General features: G+C 27.6%; 1 protein-coding gene across 1 annotated transcript in view; it reads left to right on the top strand.

The window, feature by feature from the left end:
* Positions 1–26,124, top strand: part of LOC117174912 (retinal homeobox protein Rx1-like) — a 159,478-nt gene that overhangs the window by 10,645 nt on the left and 122,709 nt on the right. The gene's annotated exons all lie outside the window — the stretch shown is intronic.

The following is a 26,124-nucleotide window of genomic DNA, read 5'->3' as shown; positions in this document are numbered from 1 at the left end:
AAACAGTTATGAAATCATAATTTTGATAGCAATAGTAAATCAAATTTTCTCTTTGTAGAAGTATTTCAAAAAGATCAAGGTTTAGTTTCCTGTTTGTTGTAAGCCCCACATAATGAAATCAGGGTCGCAGGAGTATTGTACTTTCCATTAGAGATTTATATATAATGAGATGCTCGCTTCCTTAACACTTATTGGTAATCTTTGATCTGAAAGAGCAAAGCAAAAACAAAACAAATGCTAAATAAATAACAAGCTGATTAGATAGAGCAAAAAAAAAACGGTTATAAATTCATAACGTCAGACAGCAATATGAAATAAAAATTTTCTCTTCGTAGAAGTATTTCAAAAAGACTTAGGTTCAGTTTCCTGTTTGTTAAACCCCAGATAATGACATGGGGGTCGCTGGATTATCGTACTTTCCGTTATAAAGATTTTTTTTAATAAGATGCTTATGCTAACATTTATTGATAATGTTGGATCTGAAATAGCAAAACAAAAAACACATGTTTATTCAAAGAAACCAATCAAGATAGAACAAAACGGTTATGAAATCATAATTTTGATAGCAATAGTAAATCAAATTTTCTCTTTGTAGAAGTATTTCAAAAAGATCAAGGTATAGTTTCCTGTTGGTTGTAAACCCCACATAATGAAATCAGGGTCGCAGGAGTATTGTACTTTCTATTAGAGATTTATATATAATGAGATGCTCGCTTCCTTAACACTTATTGGTAATCTTTGATCTGAAAGAGCAAAGCAAAAACAAAACAAATGCTAAATAAATAACAAGCTGATTAGATAGAGCAAAAAAAAAACGGTTATAAATTCATAACGTCAGACAGCAATATGAAATAAAAATTTTCTCTTCGTAGAAGTATTTCAAAAAGACTTAGGTTCAGTTTCCTGTTTGTTAAACCCCAGATAATTACATGAGGGTCGCAGGATTATTGTACTTTCCATTTGAGATTCATGTAGAATTAGATGCTCGCGTCTGCTAAGCTAGAACAAAACAGAAAACGTTTACGAAATGATAATTTAGGAAACAATGAGAAATAGAAGTTTTTTCGTCGTAGAAGTATTTCAAAAATACCAAGGTTTAGTTTTCCATTTGTTAAACCTCAGATATTGACGTATAAACTATAAGCCAACAGTATTGTACTTTCCGTTGGAAATTTATCTATAATGAGATGCTCGCTTCTGTTAACACTTATTGATAATGTACGATTTAAGATACAAAAACAAAAAAAAAGCATGGTGATTTAAAGAAACCAATTAAGATAGAACAAAACAAAAAACGGTTATGAAATCATAATTTCTGAAACAGTAAGAAATAGAAGTTTCCTATTCGTAAAGGTATCTGAAAAAGACCAAAGTTTAGTTCCCAGTTTGTTGTACTGCTTATGTTATATTTGTTCATTTATGTCAACACTTATTCACATTATTTGAAATGATATAGAAAAACAAATAAACAAATGCTAAATTCAAAAAACTGCTTATATAAAATAAAACAAAACAAAAAAGGATCACAAAATCATAATTTGGGTAGCAATATAAAATAAAAATCTTCTGTTTGTAAAATCATTTTAAAAAGACCGTGATTTAGTTTCCGGTTTGTTGAACTCGAAATAAAGACATCAGGGTCGCAAAAGTATTGTACTTTCCGTTAGAGATTTATGTAAAATGAGATGCTCGCTTCTGTTAAGACTAATTGACAATATGTAATCTAAGTTGACAAAAGAAAAAAAAAGCTGCTTAATCCAAGAAATCGATTAATCTGGATAAAAAAAATGGTTCTGTAATGATAATTTCGGAAGCAATAAGGAATAGAAGTTTTCTGTTCGTAGAAGTCTTTCAAAAAGACCAAGGTATAGTTTTATATTTATTAAACCCCAGGTAATTACATATAACTATAACCCAACGGTATTGTACTTTTTGTTGGAAATTTATTGATAATGAGATTCTCGTTTCTGTCAACACTTAGTGATAATGTCTGGTCTAAGAGAACAAAACAAAAAACACGTGGTGAATCACAGAAACCAATCAAAATGGAACAAAATACAAAATTGTAATGAAATCATAATTTTGTAAGCAAAAAGAAAATAGAAGCTTTCTCTTCGTAGAAGGATTTGAAAAAGAACAAGTTTTAGTTTCCAGTTTGATAAACCCTAGATAATGACATAAGGGTCGCAGGAAGATTATACTTTCCATTCGAGATTTATGTATAATGGGATTCTCACTTCTGTAACGATCTTTAACAATTCTTAATCCAAAATGAAAACAAAAAATAAACCCTAAGCTGAACACGTGCCTCTTCGAAAATTTCTATTCCTTTTATATTAGAAATTTTTCAATTAAAATATCTGATTTTTGCACCACGATATTCTTATTCCGTAAGGGGTGGATTTTTTCCAGAATACAAATCAGCCTGTTGTACAAAAAAATCATTAATAGCAAAACAGATTATAAGTGATAGAAGTAGGATTGCTTCTAATTGGATCAAATTTAGATATAAGGACTTTGGGGTAAAAATTGGTTAAGTATGCGCCATTTTCTCCGTTTTCTACCTTTTTTAAGCGTTATGTTTCATATATAAATATGAAAATCAAATTTTTTTCGCAGAAGTGTTTCATAGAGTATTATTATTATTTCTACTAGGATTAACTTGATATTTATCTAATCCTTACTGACAATCTTTAATATGAGATACCAAAACCAAATACTTGACTTTTCTTCAATTTATAAAAACAAATTTTTCTCTTCGTAGTGGTTTTTCAGAAAGACAAAACTTTAGTTTCCGCTTGGCTAAACCCCAAATAATGACATCAGGGCCAAGCAAGTACTGTACTTTGCGTTACAGATATTCGTATTCCACGAAAAGTGAATTTTCAAGCCTAAATATAAATGAACCTGTGGTACAATGCATTCATTAAAATCAAAAAATATTTCAAGGAACATTAGAGTTATGAGTGGTTAAGTGTGTGCTCCTTTTTTAAATTTTTTTACTTTTTTAATCTTAATTGTTGTCTATAATGATTAAGTACTTGGGTAAACTTTGGATATTGATATGAAAGCTAAAGGAGTTTCGCACTTTTAATAACGGATTTACCTAATCCTTACTGGCAATTTTTAATCTGAGATACCGAAACAAAATTCCTAACCTCTTTTTCAATTCATGAAGACCAATTTTTTCTTTGTAGTAGTATTTCAAAACACAAAGGTTAGTTTCAGCTTTGATAAATCCTACATAATTGCATCAGGGGCGCAGAGGTGTTAATTTTCGTTAGGAAAACTGTACTTTAATTACGAAACAGCTCAAGAGGGGGGGGGGGGGGGGGGGGGGGGTAGAGAAATTGTGTTAGGATTTTTTACATTATGGGTAAAATTTAACTCTTTTCGTAGAACATTAATCTTTTATTTAAAATTAATATTTTGTTCCTTATAAATCAACTGAAATTTTTCTAGGATGAAAGATTCTAAAAATTTGTCTTTTTGATTTGTAAGTTCAACTTTTTTTGTAAAAATATTGCATCTTTCTTGGATACAAAATTATTTTGGTGTTGAAAAGTAAACTGGAATTTTCATTGTATGAAAATTTTACTATTTTTTGAAGTTTTTTTTTTTAATTCATCTGTTTTAGAAGAAATTAAATTTTTTCTTGAATTATAATGCAACTGTTTAATTGAAATTTTAACGCTTTTTTTTAAATGTTGTCTTTTTTATTTTAAAATTCGCCTGCTTTAGCAGAATCCATTTCTTGGATAAAAATGCAATTGTTTGGTTTAAAATTCAAGAATTTGATTGAAAAGTGGTATTTTTTTATTGAGCATTTTGCTGTTTTATTTAAAATTCAACTATTTAATAGAAAATTTACTTTTTGCTTAAAATTTAAATTTCGGTGTTGAAAAAGATACTGAAATATTTTCTGGATGAAAGTTGAACTTAAAAAAAAAACCTTTCGTTTTTTAGCCAAATTCCTCTGTCTTAGTACAAATTTAATCTATCTTGGATAAAAATGCAACCATTTGGTAGAGAATTAAAATATTTTGTTAAAAAATGCATCCTCTTTGGCTAAAAAATTAATCTTTTTGAATTAAAAATTTCAAATTTTTTCGTAGAAAATTCTTTTTTAATTCATATATTGACCTTGAAAAGTCAACTGGAATCTTTTCCTGATGAAAATTCAACTATTACAACAACAACAAATTTTTAAATAAAAATGCATCTGTGTTAAGAAAAATTTAATCATTTTCGAAAAAGAATGCTAACATTTGGTAAAGAATTCAACAATTTTATTAAAAGGTTATCCTTTTTTGTTAAAAATACTTTTGTTTTTATTGGAAATTCAATTTTTTTCACAGAAACTTATTTCTTATTTACAAATTCACATTTTAACCTAAAAAGTCAACTGAAATGCGTTTGGAAAGAAAATTACAATATTTATTTTTAAACTTATCTTTTTGTTTTAAAAATTCATATTTTTTAGTAAAAATTTATTTTTTTAATAAAAATGCAACTTTTTGCTTAAAAATTCTTCTTTGCTTGAGTATTCAACTGATGTGTTTGAAAGATTTGGTTGATTTATTTTATTAAGAAATCGTTTTTTGTTTGTCATAAAATATAATTTGTTTTAAAATTCATCTCGTTGGTTGAAAGTTGAACTATTTTGTTCAAAATGAATCTTTTTTATTTGAAAGTTCAACTACTTGGATAAAATTTTAACTAAATTGTTCAAAATAAATTTGTGTAATTGAAGTCTTATGCCTGGTTGAAAATTTAACTTTTTTGTTAAAAAGCCTTTTTTTAATTAACTTTTTAAACGAAAATGTAACATTTACATTTTTTTAAGATTGATCTCTTTTAGTTGAAAATTCGCCTTTTTTTTAATTTTCCTGGTTTCCACTTTCATTTTTGTTGGGTAAAACGCATCAGTTTCGTGTGAAATTAATTTGTTTTCTGAAATGTCATATTTCTTGTTTAAAAATCTATTTTTCGCAGAGACAATTTATAGAAACTTTTATTTCTTTCTTGAGCGAGCACTATGACACTTTTTGTTGGGAGTTTGTTATTTTATTTTGAATGTTCAACTATTCTGTCACCAATTTAATTATTTTGTTGAAAATTCAAGTATTTTGTTAAAAAACTTATCTTTTTATAGTAAAAAGGACATTTTTTGGTTTAAAATAATTGTATTAATTTACACATTTTTAAAGATTATACGTTAAAAGTATTCCAAGATTAAAATGCTGGTATTTGAATTTTAATGATCGAGGAAAATGAAAAATTGGTCAAAGAAAAATCAGGGAATTCTCAAAATTAAGTTCTGGGACATCCTGCCTAATTCCACTAGCAATAAATAGCTACAAACATTTATGGAAACTAAAAATTATGTACAGTGAAAGAGGGGGGGGGGCGTAGAAATAATTTTTTACGGTCTGTTCCAGCTGAAATGAGGGAATTAATATTCCATTAAAAGTGTATTTTTAAATCTAAATATAAATAAGCCTTTTGTATAATGATCGAAATAAAAAAATCTAGATTATAAGGAACATTAGGTTAAAAATAATTGTGTATAGTTTTTTTATATTTTTCATTTCTGTTAAATGTTAATTTTCGTCTATAATTATTAAAATTGAATTTTCTCTTAATGGGAGTATTAAAAAAAGTCCAATGATGACTTTATGTCGTCATAAAATCCAAATATTGATATCAGACCCAAGAAAGTATTGTACTTTTCATCAGAGATTCATCCAATCCTTACTGACAATCTTTAATTCGAAATACCTGAACAAATCATAAACCTATTTTTCAATTTATAAAAACAAATTTTTTTTTTCGTTAAACTATTTTAGAAAGTCCAAAGAATAGTTTCCGTTTTGTTAAACCACAAATAATAAAATCAGGACCACAGAAGTGTTGTACTTTCCCTAAAAGATATTCATGTTCCATGAAAAATGGATTTTTAAGCCTGCATAAAAATGAGGTTGTGACTAGTGATTACATTAATAGCGAAAGGTATTATAAGCGATATGAGCAAGCTGCTTTCTAATTGGATCAAATTTTCATATGAGGGACTTTGAACTAAAAAAGTTGTTAAGTGTGTGTTGTGATATACATAGGAGAACGGGCTATGTTGCGATGCCAATGGAGATATCCCAATAAAGTGAGCACGCCACCAAACAATTAAATTATTAACCGACGACGATAACGAACCGAGAGCGCTGATTACTATTACGTGTATAATGATAATGAAAGTCGCCCCCTTGCAGAAAGGAACGTAAACAAATTACCGCTACCAGGCTGTAATCGATCATGGCGCTTTCTTGAACGTGGATAATCATGAAAAATTGCGGGTGCGAAACTGCATAAATAAGTGTCACACAACGCGTAATTAGCACTCGTGATAATTGACAAAAAGCCGCTTTAACACGTAACTTCCGAGTGCAAGAAAAGTCACTTTGACAAAAGTCAAAAAACAATTGTCAGAAGTCGTTTTTATTAGAGGCTAGTTTATATGTTCCTTAGACCTTTCTTTGCGGGAAACATAATTTTTTTATCAATAATAATATTTTTCGATTGTTAATTAAATTGCCTTAGATAAACTGACCATTACTGGGACAGCGTAAAAAGTATGTCGACCCGAGTCGAAATGTTTACATTTTTTGTTAAATGAAGATGCAAAATGTTATGAAATATGTACAACATTTCACAATGTCTTCATTTCAGATTGTCTTCAATTCACTCAACTTTTGTCAATCTGTTGTCAAATAATACTTTTTCATGCAATTTTAAATTTCTTTTGCTCACGCATTATTATTAATCATTTTTATCAGAATCTAACAAAATAGAACGAAGTTTGATAAGTCAAACTTAGTATTTATTAATACAAAAAAAATGTTTAATTATTATGAATCAGTGACAGTGTGTTTGAAAAACATAATAAGATATAAATACCAAAGTAATATAGAAAAGCATAAATTTTCAGGGTGGTCACCAATCCGGGAGAATCGGGAGAACCGGTCGAAAATCGGGAAAAGCTTGCACCGGGAGAAAACCGGGATAAATTCGGGAGAGAAATATTACACCGGGAGATTATACATATTTCACAATTCGTGCGTTTAGTAATTTTTTTAAAGTTCCCGATTAGAAAGCATATGATTTTCAAACTGTTTAGAATAATTAAAATTAAAGGTTCTTAATGTTTACTGTCTTGAATGCCACTTAATACTAATGATATGATACTTGTTAAACAAATAGTTATCATCTTTCAGATTTCTATAATTTTAATTCAAAATTATGGATTTGAATGCGCTATTCTAAAATAATTTAATCTAAGGCCTTGAAACTAAATTTTTTCTTAAATTAATTTTAGGATTGATTTTTAGAGGTTTTAAATTAGAAATTTCACAAAATTGTAGTTCCTACTTCCAATAATTATTATTCAAAATGACAAGATCAATATTCTTATCAATAGTAATTATTTTAATTTTCAGTGTAATATCTTAAAATTTTCCGATTTTCAGTTGAAAATTGAAACTAATTAATCATTTTAATTTAAAAAATATTTCTTGGAGAATTTCAAGAGTTAATAATAGTTCTAAAGGAAGATTTAAGATTTAAAAATAAAAATTAGATTTGAAATGACAATAAGACAAAAATTAAACTATGTAACTGAAACTGATATAGCAATAAATACATCATTTTAATAATTTAAAATGTTTAAAATAATTCAAAATGGTGGATTCAATATGGCGAACAAGTTTTTAAAAAATTTCTAAATTTTCATAAAACTTGGCACCCGGTGGTTTCTGGGGTCTCTGAAAACGAATCTGAAGTCAGATTTCATAAATTCAAAATGGCAGATTGAACATGGGTTGACAAATTTTGAAAAAGGAATGAGCGACTCTAAAAAACCCAGATGCCAAGTTTTATGAAAAGCCAATAATTTTTCTATAATTTGCCCGCCATATTGGATCCGTTATTTTTAATTTGGCAAATCTGGCTCCGGATACTTAATCAGCGACCCCAAAAACCCCAGAGTAACGATTTTTATTCTAATTTATGCAATACTTAAATCAAAAATTAATTCTTTCGTAAAAAAGAGCGATTGTCGAAATTTTTTTATTTCAGAATATTTATAATTTTACGAAAACAATTCGTCATAATTTTTTTTACATTCTACAATGCTTCAAAAAAAAAAAAATATTTGCATATAAATAGATAATATTAATCTTATTAATATGCATAATGTTTAATATTAATCTATAATATTTCATTTTAATTCATACTTGCTAATTTTATTAAAAAATTTAATTTATGAGTTACGATTAAATTATTTACCTATGAAAAACAAAAACAGTTAGCAAAATTTGAGGTTAGAATTGGAGGTTTCAATAAACTAGTTTGAACAATTTAAAAAAAACGAATAATCAATTGAACGGCAAGCTTGGAGCTTATAAAAACTATTTTTAATAATAATAAATTTAATTAAATAATATCTTGTTATTTTTTATGGAAAATTTTAACACGTGGATATGAATGTTATTAAAAAATAAGGAAGAATTGATTCCTTATGGTTTATAACAATCCATTCTTGATTTTTAATGTATTCTATAGTTGTAAGTAAATTGTATCATTTTATTTTGATAAACCCCATTGGGTTTTCCTTTCCCCAGTATTGGTCCAACTAATGGGCGATCTGACTATCTTAAACAAATATCAATTTATATTAATAAAATAAAAAATTAATTTTTTCTGTTTTAATCGATCAAATAATGTATTAGCCACTTATTATAACGGTTTTTGTACAAAAAATTATAATTCACTATTTTAAAATTGTTTTATGTGAGTTAGCCAGTGGGAACAAAGTTTAGCGACGTCTTTACGACATCGTCACGACATCTTTACGACAATTTTACGACATCTAATGTCCATGTCGTTAAGGTGTCTATACGATATCGTAAATAAGTCGTATGGTATGTAGATGTCTTTACGATATCGCAAAGACATCGAAACGACATGGACATAGGATGTCGTAAAGATGTCACAAAGATGTATTAAAGATGTCGTAACGATGTCGTAAAGACGTCGCCAAATTTTCTGCCCACTGGGTAGCTTTTCGTAACTGTACCAGTAATGGTTGGTTTACCTTACTATGAAAATACTGTTGAATGAGTAAAAATAATATATTTTTGAACAGTATAATTTATGGAAAAAAGTTTTTAAGTTTTTTTTTTTAGTTTTAAGTTTTTAAAGCGAATTATTATTCTGTTGTTAAACATGGGCAACACCCGGTGCTCGGACGCTGACCCCATTCAGTGAAATTTTATCCACGCAAGAACTCGATGACAGCTTAAGAGCCTTCACGAAAGCTCTTAAGAGGATAATTTTTTAGACGCACCGCATTGACAATTTAATAATTCCTAAGAGCTATGCGAATAACCGTTGAAATATAATACTAAAGGTACATGAAGTTTGATCATCAGTGTTACAATAGTTATTTATTAAAAATTTAAATCAAAATTAATCAGAAACACACTCTGACTAATTGCGCAATAAAATAATTTTCATAAGGGATACACAGCAAAAGCAGTCCTTGCAATTGGTTTCCTGATTTTAAATTAATTTTAGAAAACAATGGTAGAATTTCAGCTTTAGAATGAATGCAAAAATATTCAAGAATATTCAAAGCTATTTATATACAGAATTTAAAGTTAATCCAGTGGGCACAACATTTTGCGACGTCTTTACGACATCGTTACGACACCGTTACGACAACTTTACGACATCCTATGTCCATTTCGTTTCGGTGCCTTTGTGGTATCGTAAAGACATCGTCGAATCATACGACTTATTTACGATACCGTAAAGACACGTTAACGACATGGAAATAGGATGTCGTAAAGTTGTCGTAAAGATGTCGTACCAATGTCGTAAAGACGTCGCCAAATTTTGGGCACACTGGGAATTGTTCGAAAATTTTAATACATCATACATGACAGAGATTTTGCTAATTTTTTCAAAAGCTAGTAGTATTTTTTTTCGAATATTAATCATTTGGATCTGTTTTAAAGAAAATTGAAGATGGTGACCTATAATTATATAATTCAAGGAATCTGTATTATCAGCAGAGAATAAAAGACATTCTTAACGTCTTTTCAGGCTAGATCAAGCTATAGATTAAACCATTTTTTGGTTCAAAATTTGATTCGAGCTAAACGTGTAGACCGATTTGAATTTTTTTAAAGCTGATAAAATTTCCAATAAAGTTGTTGAACCTGATTTTTAACTTAGTTTTTCAATTTTTTCATAAATAAATAAATATGACGAAAAAAATAACCATTTTTTCTATTTGACGTTCCCGGTGATCGTCAATAATAGAAAAATTCTTGTAATCACTGACGTTTCATAGATTTTATTTATATAAAGATATTGCTTCATGATTCAATTAACAAGAAAAAGTTTTATAAACAAATTATTTGTTGCAAATGTGTTTTCTATAATTTTCAATAATTTAATGTTTTTTATGTTATATTGCAAGAAATTTGAATGAAAGCAATATTTTTCCAACAAAAATTTTTCTTAAGAGTATTCTTGTTAGTATTATAAACAATTTTAATAAACAAATGCATTACTCAGGTATTTGTCGCCAGAAAAATTCGTTTTTCGATGTCAATTTTTCAAAATTAGTAACCTCATGATAATTTCAGAAAAATTCATAATTTGTTGATAAATTTCATGATTTCTTAAACAAATTTAATAAACGAATGCATTATTTGGGCATTTGTCGATGAGAGAACTCGTTTTTTTTCAATGTCAGTCCTTTTAATTGGGAACTCAAATAATACATTTGTTTATTAAATTTGTTTTAAAAAATCATCAAATTTATTAACTAATTATGAATGTTGCTGTACTTAACATGATTTTTTAAATTAAAAGGACTGGCATCGAAAAAAAAACGAATTGTTCGGCAACAGATGCCCAAATAATGCATTTGTTTATTAAATTTGTTTGTAATAAATTTTCATTGAACAGTGATGGATGTTGCTAAAATTATCATGAAGTTTCCAATTAAAAGCACTAGCATTTGAAAAAAAATAAATTTTTTCGCCGTTAAGTGCTCAAATAATGCATTTGTTTATTAAATTTGTTTTTAAAAAATTTTCATTAAACAGTGATGGATGTTGTTAAAATTATCATGAAGTTTCCAATTAAAAGCACTAGCATTTTAAAAAACGAATTTTTCCTCCGCTAAGTGCTCAAATAATGCATTTGTTTATTAAATTTGTTTGATAAAATCCTGAAACTCATTAACAAAGTATGAATTTTCTGAAATTATAATGAGCTTCCTAATTTTTAAAAATTGAGATCGAAAAAAACGAATTTTTCTGAAGACAAATGCCTGAAGAATGCAATTGTTTATTAAATTTGTTTATAACCCTTGTGAAGCCATGAGTGAACTAAAAAAAAATCGTGTGAAAAATTTCGATAAAAATCCTTAATTTTGTAAACTTTTTCAAAATTTCTTAAAAATGGATGAAATCTTATAAATCATGAGAAATCCCATTTTAAATACTAAATTTTTTAAAAATATGAAAGTTTTGAAATCTCTTGAAGTCGGTTGAAATCAAATTAATTATTTTAATATCCTTCAATTCTGTTGAAATCAATCAATATCTATAAAATGGATGGTAATTATAAAATATTTTAATTTTTTTTTAATCCTATATGAATTGCTCGAATATTGAAATCTTTAAAATTTTATGAAATCATTTCGCATTCCTTAACAAATTTTCTAACCACTTACAATTTTCTAAAATTCTATAAAATTCTTTGCAATACTCTTTTAAATTAAAATCTCTTGGAATTTTAAAAATATCCTGAATTTCCTTGAAATTTTTTGAATACCTTAAAAATACCTTAAATTCTTCAAAATCTTAAAAATTTTCTGAAGCCTGACCAAATCTTTAAAAATTACTAAGACATTTATTGTTTAATTATTATTTGTTTATAAAAAATTAAATGATTTTTAAACATTTGCGCCAATATTGAAAATCTCTTTTGGATATTCGCTTCATGTTTTTGAATAGATCCCAGTATTTTTTTTTAACGGTAGACTACAAAAGTCAAAAATTCTTCTTTATTTTGTTCATAAATAAAAAGTATTTATTCTAAACAACCATTAGCGTTTAATGTAGAATTTTATAAAGTTTTCCTTCAAAAATAAACATTAGAACCAAATAAAAATTTTCTGAATTAACCGAAAGTACTTTTTAGTTTATTGCAAAATAAAATGTTTGATTTATTACGTCGATTTTTAATGATTCTATATATTTTCGGTATTATGTGAATGAAAATTCTAGAATCAAATGTCAAAAAACATACAAATAAAAAATTGATTAGTTGGCAATCAAAATAAGTACAAGTAGATTTTGAAATCGGTCAATAGATAACTGGAAAATATCGAAAAATAGAATTACAGAAACTTTAAAATTCCCAAAAACAAAATATTCAAATTATAAAATTAACGGATATTTAATTGACAATTTATGAAATTTCCGAAAGTTTATAATATTACCTTAAATATGGAAATCTGTTAAATGTTATGAAATCATTTCACGTTCCTTAGAAATTTTCCAATCACCTAACATTTTTCTAAAATTCTGTGAAATTCTTTGAAATACTCTTTTAAATAAAAATCCCTTGCAATTTTAAAAATATCCTGAATTTCCTTGAAATTTTTTTAATATCCCAAAAATACCTTAAATTCTTCAAAATCTTTACAATTTTCTGAAACCTGACCAAATATTAAAACATTTCTAAGAAATTTGGAAATCTCTTGAAATTTGTTAGAATCCTACGAAATTCATTAAAATATTATCCGATTTTTACAATTCCCTATTTCTTGTAAAATCCCCTGAAATATTTGGAATTCTCTAAAATTTCTTGCAATCTCGAAAATACTGTAAAATTTAATGTATAAAATTTGTGAAAACAAAACTAAGAAATTATAAACAAAATTTGGACTAACACCATAAAATGTTCTTGTTATAATTTGAAAAAGAGACTATAAAAAAATAATAACTTTTCTCAAAAAGAAAACAAATGTGGACAAAATTAAAAAAGAGGAAGGAACAAAATTGGTTGACCAAGATATTTTTTCTTTAAACAAATTTTTCTTCTCTTTTATTTCTTTTTTAGGAAAATTATTATTTTATTTTTTATTTTTCAAGTCCAAATATGCTAATATAATTTTGTTCAATTTTAATACTTTAAAAGCTTAAACCTCCTATTAAATGCTTTTAAATGATTATAATTAGTTAAAATTCTTTAAAACTCCTTGAACTTCAACAAAATCTTATCACTTCTTTTAAAATTATACGAAACCGAAAAATACGGAAATCAGTTGAAATATTTTTAATATCATTTATATACTGGATTCGTTTCGAAACTTTTTTGATAATTGTCTGAAATAATTAGAGAACACTTAAAGATGTTGAAACCTCGTTAAATTCTGTATAATTTGAAAAAATACTTTTATAAATAAATAATGTAATAGTTTGCTTATCGTTGATTCTCTTTTAAATCCCTTAAAATTACTGAAATCCATTTTCTTTAAACCCCCTGTATAATATTATAACAAATTCTCTATAAAATAAAATCTGTTTCCCCATAATTAAGACTGAGTGGCAAATAATAAAATACTCTAAACATGAAATTGAATAAGGGCACCAGCGAAAATTGAGTGCTTAAGGCCATGTGATGAATGGGTCACGTGACCATATTCCTACCTTACCGCCACTTTTTTTATTTCCCAACTTATATTCAAACGAAATGCCACATGGAGTTGAAAATTTGGCATATTTAACCAGCAGCACTAAGAATGGAGGGTCTGGTCCTAAAGTTGTATCATTATGAAAAAAGTTTTTTGTTGTAAATAATTTTTTTTTGTGCTTTTTTTATAATTATTAAAGTTCAGGACCAGACCCACCTTTCTTTGCGCTTCCTATTTATTATCCCAAATTTTCACCTCGATGTGGTGCTTCGTGTGAAAATAAGTCGGTAAATAAGAAAGGTGGCGGTAAGGTAGGAATCTGGTCACGTGACTCACTCGTCACATGGCTTTAAAAAGCAATCTCCTTTTAACAAAATTGGTATGACAGTTGAAAATTACCTTTCGTTCTTAAAATAAAAATAAAACAAAAAAACCGGAACAAAATGAAAGAAGGTAAAAGAAGTGATGGTCCAGGAGAAGATCGACAAATTCTGTAATCCTCTTTGGTTGGTGAGTTAAGTCCTCTGTGCGACGGCATACCTCCTTAAAAAAATTCTTCTCATTCTTCCTTTTAGTTTCTTCTCATTCTATCCTCTCATTGCTTCCTCCTTGACTCGTGTCTTTTCCTCCCACGACTCTCAAGTAAATTAGATTTCGAATTGACAGCCGTGCAGGTGAAGCGGCGGAACGAAACAACACGACACATATTGGCTCAAGGGGATTTGCCCTTTTCAATTTTTACATGATAAAAAATAATCTTTTTCTTTTCAAAATTATTTCTTTTACTTTGAATTTCTGTTCTTATTTTGATATCTTATAAATTGCCACTTTCAAGATCACTCTTTTTTAATTTTCGGTTTGAACTTACTTGGGCAGATTCAAAAAATATTTTTCTGTGATATCCTGATATTAAAAATATTAAAATTGCACTGCTATTTGATTAGTTGATACAGCTAGTTCATTAGTGGAAACAACAATTCCATTAGTTGCAGTGACTATTCAGTTAGTACCAGCAACTAATTAAATGGTTGTCCCAACTAATAAAATAGCAGTTTCATATCTTAAATAATTAAATAGTTGGTCCAACTAAACATTTTTTTCAGTGTACTTTAATTTTTATTTAATACAATTTCTGATATTGTGAAATTTCCATTTGTCAAAATTTCTTTTATTGACCACAATGATTTAATATTTTACTGCAAGTGATATTAGAATTTGAAAAAAACTGAACATGCATGAAGAAATAATTCAAAAAAATGGTGAATAATAATTCATAAAAATAAAAATGATGACAAGTCTTATCGCAAAAGAAAATTAAGTTAACGATGAATTACGTCGAAGACATTTGTTTACAAATTTGAAACCATTATTTTATAATTCTGGATATTTTCAAATATAATTAAAAATTACAAATAATATTCAAGACTACCGAAGACTTTAGAAAAAAGTTTTAAAAAAAAGTAAATCTTTTTTAAAAGGACACAAAAGGTTAAAAATAAATAAAAAGAATTCAACAAAATTCAGGAAAATTTTTAAATCCAAAACAGTTCCATTTTATTTTGTAAAATCGAAGCGAATTTAGTTGAAGCTGAGAGAAATATAAAGTATTCGGTAAAATTAATAAAAATTCACTGTGACTTAAAAAAATATCTAATTGAATTAGAAACCTGAGAATTAAAAAAAATTTACAAGGCTTTAGAATTAATCAAACAAAAATTAAAAATCTATTGAATTGTTTAAAATTAGAGGAAACTCAAAAAATTTCAGAGAATTCAAAATAATTTTAAAAAATTCAAAAAAATTTAAAATAAATTCAAAAGAATTTAAAATAATCAGAAATCAAAGTGAATTTCTATTGAATGTAAAGTATCTGTTAAAATAATTTGAAAATCTCTTCAAATCTTTTAAATAATATTTCCTAAAATTTTGTAAAATTGATTAAAATGCCTTAAATTCCTTAAAACCCTTGAAACTTTGACTATTTATTCCGAAAATTCAAAATTTCAATTTTAAACATAAATATGAAACCGAAAAAGAAGAATTTTCAACAATTAGGTTAATTTTCAATAATAAACAAAAAATTTTCAAAAATACGAATTTTTAACAAAATATTTTAATGCTCAACCAAAATGATACCAAAATAAATTAATTTTCAACAAAAAATTTAATTTCAATAAAATAATCTCATTTTCCACCAATTTGATAGGTTTTCAAAATGATGTGTTTAAATTTAAATCAAGTATATTTTTTTCAACATAAAAAAAAGAATTCTATTTGAAAAATGAAATTCTTTATATAATTTTCTACAACAAAAGGCAAAATTTCAACGAAATTAATTAATTTTTAACCAGAAATAATCAAGGATATTGATATTGATTTTCTATTGAAAAAGTAGTTACATTGTTAAACAAAGAGATTGATCTTTAATTGAAAAGCTTAATTTTATAAAAAAATTGCGTTTTCAACCAAATTAGTAAGTATTTAACCTAACACTAGAATTTGCAATTAAATAAGATGACCTTTAAACCAAAAGGTTAGACTTCTCAACATAAAAAATTCACTTTTAACCAATAATAATTGGATTTTCTAACTGGCCTTATTCAATTTTAGACGAAAAACGATGAAAATTTGAAGCTTCCAAAAACCTGGGGAAAAAAATTGTTTAAAAAGGGTAGAAGTATTTATAGATGACGCCTAATCTATTAAGCTAATTTTCCATCTAACTTAATTATTGTTCGATTTAAAGTTACATAAAATAACATTTATGTTTCGTTTTTAAAAAAAGGAGGACAATCAGCTTTAGTGTCAAATGACATTTAGACTGGGGGGGGGGGGCTAAAATGTGACAAATTGTCACAAGAGAGATGGGTGAGTCAAAAATCACTGAAAATAGCATCACGTAATATGATGATGCTCCCCAAGGTGATAATACTATTAAACAAATCCTACAAGCATATCCCCTTTTTGGGCATGAAATCTGTGTCCTTCGTCCTAAGTGCCTCAGTTTTTGTGATCAGCATTTAGTATGGGCATCTATCGATATGTTGAATACATTATGAGGATTAAAAAGAACTGTCAGTCGAGAAGAAGAACTCACTCTGGTGAATTAAGATACAGGCGTGAACGAGATCTCCGACTGAGATTATCTATAATACGCTTGCTTATTCGATTAACCACTTTTTGCCTCCGAATGAACGCCTCTCAGTAGCATTCAAATTAGGAGGTTTTGTACAAAAAAACCAATAAAAACTATTATTTACTTCGTGAAATTTTTACTTCCTTACATCATAGATTTTTTTAAAGGTTTCGTTGCCTTAGGTAGAAACTCTAATCGCAGTTCACAACTCTCATCACAATGCACAACTCTCTTCATAATTGACAATTCACAACTATTATCACAGTTCATAAATCTCATCACAGTTCATAAATCTCATCAAAATTTACAACTCTTACCACAATTCACAATTCTCATCACTATTCCAAACTTTTACCACAATTTAAAAATTTTATTATAGTTCACAAATCTTATCACAGTTCAGAACTCTTATCTCAGTTCGGAACTCTTGTCACCGTTTAGAACTCTTATTACAGTTCAGTGCTCAACTCTCCTCGCAGTTCACAACTCTCATAAAAATTTACAACTCTCGTCACAATGCACAATTCTCATCACAATTCACAACTATTATCACCGTTGAACTCTCATCACACTGGACAATTCTCATTACAATTCACGATTCACAACTATTATCACAGTTCACAGCTCTCTTCACAGTTCACGACTCTCATCTCGATTCATAACTCTTATCACAGCTTAGGACCCTCACCACAGTTCACAACTCTCATCACAATTCGCAACTCTTATCATACTCCAGAACTGTTTTCATAATTCAAAAATTTCATCACAGTTCATAACTCTTATCAGAGTTCAGAACTCTTATTGCAATTGAAAACTCTTATAAGAGTTCAGAACTCCTCGCAGTTCACAGCTTTCATGACAATTTACAATTATTATCACAGTTCACATCTCTCATCACAGTTCCTACTCTCATAATTTTTTACATCTCTTATCACAGATCAGAACCCTCATCACAGTTGACAACTCTCATTACAGTTCAAAACTCTTATCACAGTTCACATATAATTTCACAGTTCAGAACTCTTTATCACAATTCAAAACTTTCATAACAGTTCGCAACTGCTATCGCAATTTACAATTCTCATCACAATTGATAGCTCTCAGTACAAAATCAGGTCACAAATCACAAGGCGAGGGGAAGTGAGGGGGAATTAAGAGGGGGGAGTAGAGGAAGTGTAGTTGTACTTTATATTGCAATTTATTAAAGCTTCTTGAAAGTTTCTTTTTCATAAATAATCATTACTTGTTTATTAAGGAATAACCAATCATTTTTTAACTAATTTCTAGTTGTTTGAATAAGTTGCATTTGTTTAAATATATGTTTTTTCAGGTAAGTCGCGAAATTAACGTAATTCTAGACGTGATGAGACACTTTTAATAACAAAAGCACAAAGTTTGGATGCTGAAAAATAGTTAAATAATGCACTTCTTCATTAATTTTGTTTAAACAAATAGAAAATGTTATATACGCATGGCAGGCAGTCATTGCTAAATAATTGGCTGTCAATTCCACGAAAAAGCGGAATTTTATTTATAAATATATAAGATAGTGAAAATTGGTGAAAAAAAATTATTGTTAACAATCAAGATTATATATTGTTATTAATATGTCTTAATAACTTTTAAAGATAGTCAGTTAAAATTTAGTGCGTCTCAAGATCCAAGTTTCTACGTCCAAAAATATCCGTATAGTGCATTTGTTAATTAAGATTGTTTAAACAATTATTAATTTTTATTTAAGGACCAAAATTATACGATACTGAAGTTTTATTTGCAAGTAATAAATAATCGATTCCGTAAAAAACACTTTCTCTATCATATATTCTTGATTTCGATAATTGCTATACAATTTGGTTATAAAAAAAACATTTATTATGTTACAATAATTTAACTTAGAAACTTTTTTGGTGCGTCAAGTGTTAAACTTTAGTGCGAATCAATTAAAAATTTAGTGTCAATCCCTACAAAACCATTTTCACTCACTTATTTGTTTATAACAAATTGAATATTTTTTAACACTTGCGTCTCTATTAAAATTCTTTTTTGAATAGACTTTTAAAGTCGAAAATTCTTTTTTTGTTTTTTAAAGAATAAAAAACATAATATATATTTTTTAAACCGGCCATTAGCGTCGGGTAAGGAGTTTGATAAGATTTTATTTAAAAACTAACCATCAAAATTGATTGAGGATTATCTAAATTAACTGAAACTCTTTTTCTAGAGTATTGCAAAATAAAATGTATAATTTATTATATCGGTTTTAATGATTTTATGGATTTTTGTTATTATAAAAATTATAAAATTTAATGTCAAAATGAAATGCAAATAAAAAATTTATCAGTTGGAAATCGAAATAAGTCAAACTAAATTTTGAAATCGGTTAATAAAATGGCGGCCTAAAATCCCAAAAAACTAAATAACCGAAACTTTAAAATTCCCGTAAATAAAATACTCGAAATATAAAATTACTGGAGATTTAAAATTTTCGAATTAAAAAATCCTCAGCAGTTTTTTTATTATTACCGAATTTAATTAATAATTAGTTAGGAATATTAATTTTAATTAATAATAAAATTGGTGACATATTTTTTGCCATTATACAATAAATATTTTAATAAAATAAGAGTATTTTATTTATTATTTTATTGTTCCGCATTTTCCTTTTTGATTATATTCGGAAATTTACTTGTCTCGGAAATTGTCTAATTTCGAGAAGTTTTTATTTTTAATATTTCCTTTTTCGGAAATTTGTTTTTTCGAGTCTTTTCTTTTTTCCCTCAATACATTCTGTTCGCCTTTTGGATTTCAATATTAAATAAATCAATATTCAGAACATTAAAATAATGTTTTCCTATTAAGAATTTTTATAAATTTTAGACAAAAAATGATTTTTTTAGTGTTTTAATGCTGTGAACAACCCACGTTTTTTTCAAAATGGCAAAATGGTAGTAGTTTTCTTTTATTAGGGCTGAAGAAATTTTAGTTTTGAAATATTTAATTGCTCACAAAAAGTGTGCGTTTAGTTCGATGAAAAAAATATTTGTTACAATTTTTCAGATAATTCTTAATAGAAAAAGATTTTTAAAATTTGTGTATTATCTTTATGAATCAAAGTTCTAATTATTTGTTAACAACTAGAAAATATGTTTTGAATTTTAATATAGTAAATCAAAAAGACTTTATGTGCCGATTAAAAAATATCGAAAAATAATATTTCCTTCAAAGATGAAAATAACGGGTTTCTCTTATTTTCAGAAAATATACATTTTTAATAAATAAACTGGTTGAATGAAATGTAATTTTATAACTAGTAGAGCCTAGAATTCTAGGAAACTCTATAAAATCAATTATAAATCTAATATTTACATTTAAAAAATATGTATTTATAAATATATATAAATGTCTCAATTATTTTTAACATAATTTACCTAAGAAATATAGTTTTTATCATTTTTTATCTTTAAGGACATTTTGAAGTATAAAATAAGAAAGTATAAAAAATGTTAGACCAAGAAACTCTCATTTCTTGGGAATCATGTTTTTCAAAAACTCAAAATTGTTTTAAAACATTAAAAATAACCAATCAATTATCAATTGAATCATTCAAATTTTAAATTTTTCACACTAAAAGAAAGAATTTCAGTTTTGGATTCCAACAGCCTTTATAGTGAACGAATGCAATTTGTATCTTAGAAATTAAAAAAAAGTATTATATTTGAAAATTTTATTTAAATAAAAATTAATTAATTAATTATATCTTTGGCAACATATGTTTTCTCTACTAAACAAATAAGTAAACAAACTTTATAAACAAATCGAGAAAGTAAAGATCGTGTTTGTGTGAGTCCGGCCTGGAATCCACCTTCTTTCTTTTTTCTTACTAGTAATCCCACCATTTCATAAAATTTTCGACTTATCTACATTAAAAAAATCAAATAATGATAAAATACTTATAAAATATATTCCTTATTGAGTTACATTATATCGAAATGTAATTGGACGCTACTGATTTTCTTGAGATTACTCAAGTTGTTAAAAGAAACTGAAAGAATTCTGTAGCCTTAATGCTCGTAATGGTAGCACTTATGCTCACGCTAACAGGTTTCGACGTCATTTTTAATCAAATCGCAAGATCAAGATTCAGTCGAAATATTTATGGACTCGAATTTCCGACACTTAACTTCGTATGAATCAATTAATTAAATACAAATTAGACATCAAACTCAATCTAACTTAATCACGATTCAATCTTGATTGGTAGATTCAAGCTTTAATCGTAAATGCAAATGAGGGTGACTGTTCAGGAAGGATAAGATTAAAATAATTTATTCCTTCTAATCCATATTACGTGACCTATTTTTATTTTTATTTTCGTTATAATTTTCTGATATTAAACTCATGCAATACGAATTTTTAAACTTTCCTTAAAACAGAAACGAGGAAAGAAATTCTGAGAATCTAATTTCTTCGAAAAAAGAAAAATCAATCTCTTAATTTTCGTAGAAAGATTTTTCGCATTTTAAAATTCATTTCCAAGAAATGAATAATAAGTAAATTCCATATTCCCACCACTAATCATTTTCAAACAACGATTTTTGTACCGGAAACAATTAGAAAATTATCATATCTCAAAAACTATTTAAAAATCTTTATACCTTAATTTTTTAATTTTATTCCCTTCGTGTCCTTGTTTTTTTTTTATTAAAAATAGTGTCAAAAGTATCTTTAATTTTTAAAGTTTGATTTGTCGCTGAAATATGTTTTTGTATCTGAAAAATAAGAAGACACTTTTCGGTATTAACAAAACGATATTTTTAATAGTGCAAGTTTTTTAATTTCTTTACATTCCAAAAAAACATTCTTAAAAAATGTATGAAAATGGAAAAACAATTTCGACTGTTAAAAAAAAATTCTTAGACCTCACTTTTTCTAAAGTATTAAGAATACAATTTCAATATAGTCGACTTATCGCCAATTTTCAATTTAATATTTTTTGTTCTCCGGAAAAAAATTCATTATTTTATAACTTTGCTTTTTTTGTTGTAATTTTTGAGATTTTAAGGTTGTTTTACCCAGTATTTTTCACTCTTTCGAATTAAAGTTGAAAAACAGCGCTAGTTATTTGCACTCTTTTAACATTCACAAAAAAATGCTAAAAAATAATGAAAAATGGTAAAATTATTTGAATTTTTTGAAAAAAAGAATAAAAAATGTCTTAAAAAGAGCTTTTTGCAATTTTTTTTAATTTTAAGGGTTTTCTCGATCCCGTTTGTAAAGTTTTTCTCGCTTTTTAAAATTTTACTTAAAAAAACATTCTTCTTTCAAAAATTTTTTATCAAAAAACTTAAAAAACGCAATGAAAAATTGTAAAGCTATTTCGATTGAAAACAAACAAAAAAACAAACATTTTTTTCAAGGATTCCACCTTTACTTTATTGAAAGTCTTAGAAATAATAGGTAATAATATAATCAACTTTTCCTCAATTTTCCACTTGATGCTTTTTTTTAGAAAAAAGTAATTATTTTCTATATTTTTTTAAAACCGTGCCTTTTTGTAATTTTTTATTTTATTTTTCTTCATCCAGTTTTTCAAGCTTATTTACCTCCCTCAAATTTTACTTTAAAACCGGGCCAATGGTGCAATTATGGGATATTAAGGTTTTTCAAATTTTAGTTTATTCAGTTTTTTTTTCACTTTTTCAAAATCCAAAAACAAACTTAAAAATTAATTGGAAATGATAAATTTATTTTAATTAAAAAAAAGAAAATAATTATTTACAAAGGCTATACTTTATATTTTTTAAAATCCTTTAAAATGTTTTAATATGGTTTTGAACAAAAAATTAAAATTATTTGTTTTTTCGAAAAACCAAAAAATACCAACTCGGAACTTTATGAAAAGTCGGCTATATTAATACATGTTAGTCCCAAAATTTGCTCGAGAAAAAAGTTGTGATTTTTGAAAAGTTTGTTTTATAAAAAATCGAAATAATTTTATTATTTTATATTCGTTTTGTGATATTCTTTTATGGATTTGGAAAGAGGGTGATATAATATAAAACATAAATAATAATAAATATAATAAAAATTGCTTTTCAGATGACAAACCCTTAATTAATTTTTTTAAATTTAACTAAAAAACTCTTTTTGTCTATAAATTGTTCAAATTTATTGCGAATTAAGTGAAAAATCGCCGCCAATCCCCACGAAACTATTTTCATTCACTTATTTGTTTATAACAAATTCAATCCATTTTTTAAATATTTGCATTGCTATTGAACATATTTTTTTGATTTTCGCTTTTTGTTTTCTATGTATTTTAGATTCATTCAAAACATTTTTCAAAAATCGGTATACTTCAAAAGTCAAAAATTTTTTCCCTCATTCTTGTTATTTACTGAACAAAAAAATAAACCAAAATTTAAAAATCGACCAGGACAGTTCGGTGCAAAATTTTAGTAGCTTTAATTACAAAAAAGAGAGTTAAAATCAGATAATAATTGTCTTCTGAAAATAATTTGTCCACGGACGTTTTTTTGCCCCACTTTGCGTCACCTTGGGGAAAAGTCTTCAAAATAGTGTGACTTTTTTTTAACGATCCCTCAGAGAAGTATCTTTTCAATAGAATATAAAATTTTTAATATTTTCTGATGGTTTGTAAGACAAGGGAGGTCTTAACTCGATTAAGTCGGTACAGGAATCAAAGAATGACTTGCGACGTTTAGAAACGAAATTTATCAGGAATCACAGTGTTGGCCCATTAGGAGTCACTGGCCACTCGACTGCCTCGGGCCAGTCTGTCCATTATGCTATCTTTTCATGTCAATCTCTTAAGTAGCTAGAGCCGACTAGCACAAGACCCCTTTACAATGTGGCGATACTGATACCATCGTAACTCCGAGTTACCCCCCCCCCCAACCTTCTGTGTAAACACCGACATGTTGAACTTCACACGTAATGCATACGTGCCTAATTGAATATTCCTACAATTTATGTAAAAATTGACTACCACCTGCAAATGCATTAGGGGTGACGTCGTCAATTTTTCGTTCGAGTTTATGACTCCACTTGAAGTACGTCGCGTGATTTAATTTGACATGCTTGAGTTAGTTTCACCCATTGAGTCAGAATATTCATAATTGGGTTTATAACTAAGTTTTATTTTTGTTCACTTGTGGTCCTTATGTACCTTTTTAGAAGTTCATTCATGAATTCTAGGTTTAATGCATCGTTATAATTAAAAAAAAAAAAATTTTCAGAGTCCCGTGTAGAAATTCAAATGGACAACTAGCCTGGTTCCCGACCATTCGACCCCACTTAAAATCTGGGGCTAGTCGGGTCATCTGACTAGCCCCCGACCAGTAGCGTCACGGTAGATTAGTCGGGGGCTAGTCAGTTGACCCGACTTATCATAGTCGGGGCCTGATCGGGTACTAGTAGGGGCCATATAATAATACACCCGTGTTTGAATGTTAAAGAAACTCCCAAAAATTTGTGGAACAATCCCTAAAAGTTTGTCAAAATACTTATTATTTACGGAAATCTCCATAAACTTTTGTGAAATATTATAAGTGCTCAAATTTACCCAAGATTTAATAGGGAACAAATCCTACGCTTAAAAATACATAAATTTATGCAACTAAAATTACCCAAAATTTGTGGAATATTAATTTAAAAAAAAACTTCAGCTGGAACGCAGCAATGGAAGAGCTTCGCTCTGAAGGAACCGCCATGTTAGTCACGGTAGTCTCTGCTTCAGGTAATAACGCTTCGTTACGTGTGGACTGCTGTCTTAAATACTCGACGCGTCGTTTCTGTTGCGCGAGTGGTGACACGTCGCGCCCTTGCGGATTTTCTTTAAAGTTACCAGTCCAGAACCGCAAGACTAAAATGAAGGTAGCAGCGAAATCTGAACTGCACCGTGCTTAATAATTTACTACTGGTATACTGCTCTTCACTGATTAATCAAAAACTTTTTCTCTTTCCAATTTCAACTACCTGAAGGTAGACTTTATTTACATATGTCAAACCTTTCAGATCAATTTAAAAATAAACAACTGCAGTTTTCTAAAAAATACTATAGAAAAATAAGATTACGTCTTTTTGTAGATTTTGATCGTTGCTTTTATAAAAAATTGAATTTCTTACAAAATTATTAACTTAATAATTATTCAGTAAGAATGTTTGAGATGACTTTGACATTTAAAAAATCTTTTCTCCAAAAAAATGGTGTAAAATTATTGTTGAATATATCATTAGTGTTTTAGAATGAAAAAATCATTACGCTTTTTTAGATATGACCCCATTTGATAACTCCTCGCCGGAAACTAAAACATAAGAATAACCCGACCAGAGCACCACTAACTCCCGACCAGTGCCTGAACTGGTCCACGACTCGCCCCCTACTGGGTACGTTGTCAAAATTAATAACCCGACTAGCCCTCGATTAGTGCCCGACTTGTAATGGGGCCAAATGGGGTTATTTCCACACGGGGTATTACCGCCCATGACCGCAATCTCCGTGCTTTTTCCGTTTCGAATGCTATCGAAAAACGAGGAGTGCGCAGTTGCATACTGCGCACTTTCCTTGGTCACAATAACTTATATTTCTCTTACCATTCAGGAATTTTAGGAATCTATTTGTAATTTTCAGATACCCTTTCTGAATTTTATTGAAAATTCAGTAAATTTATTATAGAACTTAGAGACTTTCGTTTTCAGCAATGCAATTTTGTCAATTTCAATTACTTTATTTTTCAAAATGTGTCGGAAGTTTTCGAATGTTTCTAAGAGTGTGTAAATTATGAATTTATTAATTCATTATCGAACCATTAGTGATCGTCTATAAACTACCTAACCGATTTAAGGGCAGGCGCGGATCCCGAGAAGGGCTTGGGGGGGGGGGGGCACAATAATTACTTTCTCCCCTCCACTCTGAAGGGGGATGTTAATAATAATTTTTAAGTTATTCTTCGCCCGGTTCAAAGCTGGACTGTGGCAGATTTTTTCTTGTTCTTAATAATTATTTGCATGAGAAAATCATTTTAACGAATCAAAACTTGTATTATTTATAAATGATTGCTATAATTTTCAATGTCCTAAATTGAAGAATAAATCAACAAGCTTATGAAATTTCGAAAAGTCTTTCATTTCAAGCAATTTTAAGTTAAAAACATTAAAAAATGAAAGATTAAAATTTTTCATGGAACACTTTTTA

The sequence above is a fragment of the Belonocnema kinseyi genome, chromosome 6 (assembly GCF_010883055.1).
Source record: "Belonocnema kinseyi isolate 2016_QV_RU_SX_M_011 chromosome 6, B_treatae_v1, whole genome shotgun sequence".
Taxonomy (NCBI): domain Eukaryota; kingdom Metazoa; phylum Arthropoda; class Insecta; order Hymenoptera; family Cynipidae; genus Belonocnema; species Belonocnema kinseyi.
The sequence above is the reverse complement of the archived record's forward strand: the minus strand, read 5'-3'. Positions and strand labels throughout refer to the sequence as shown.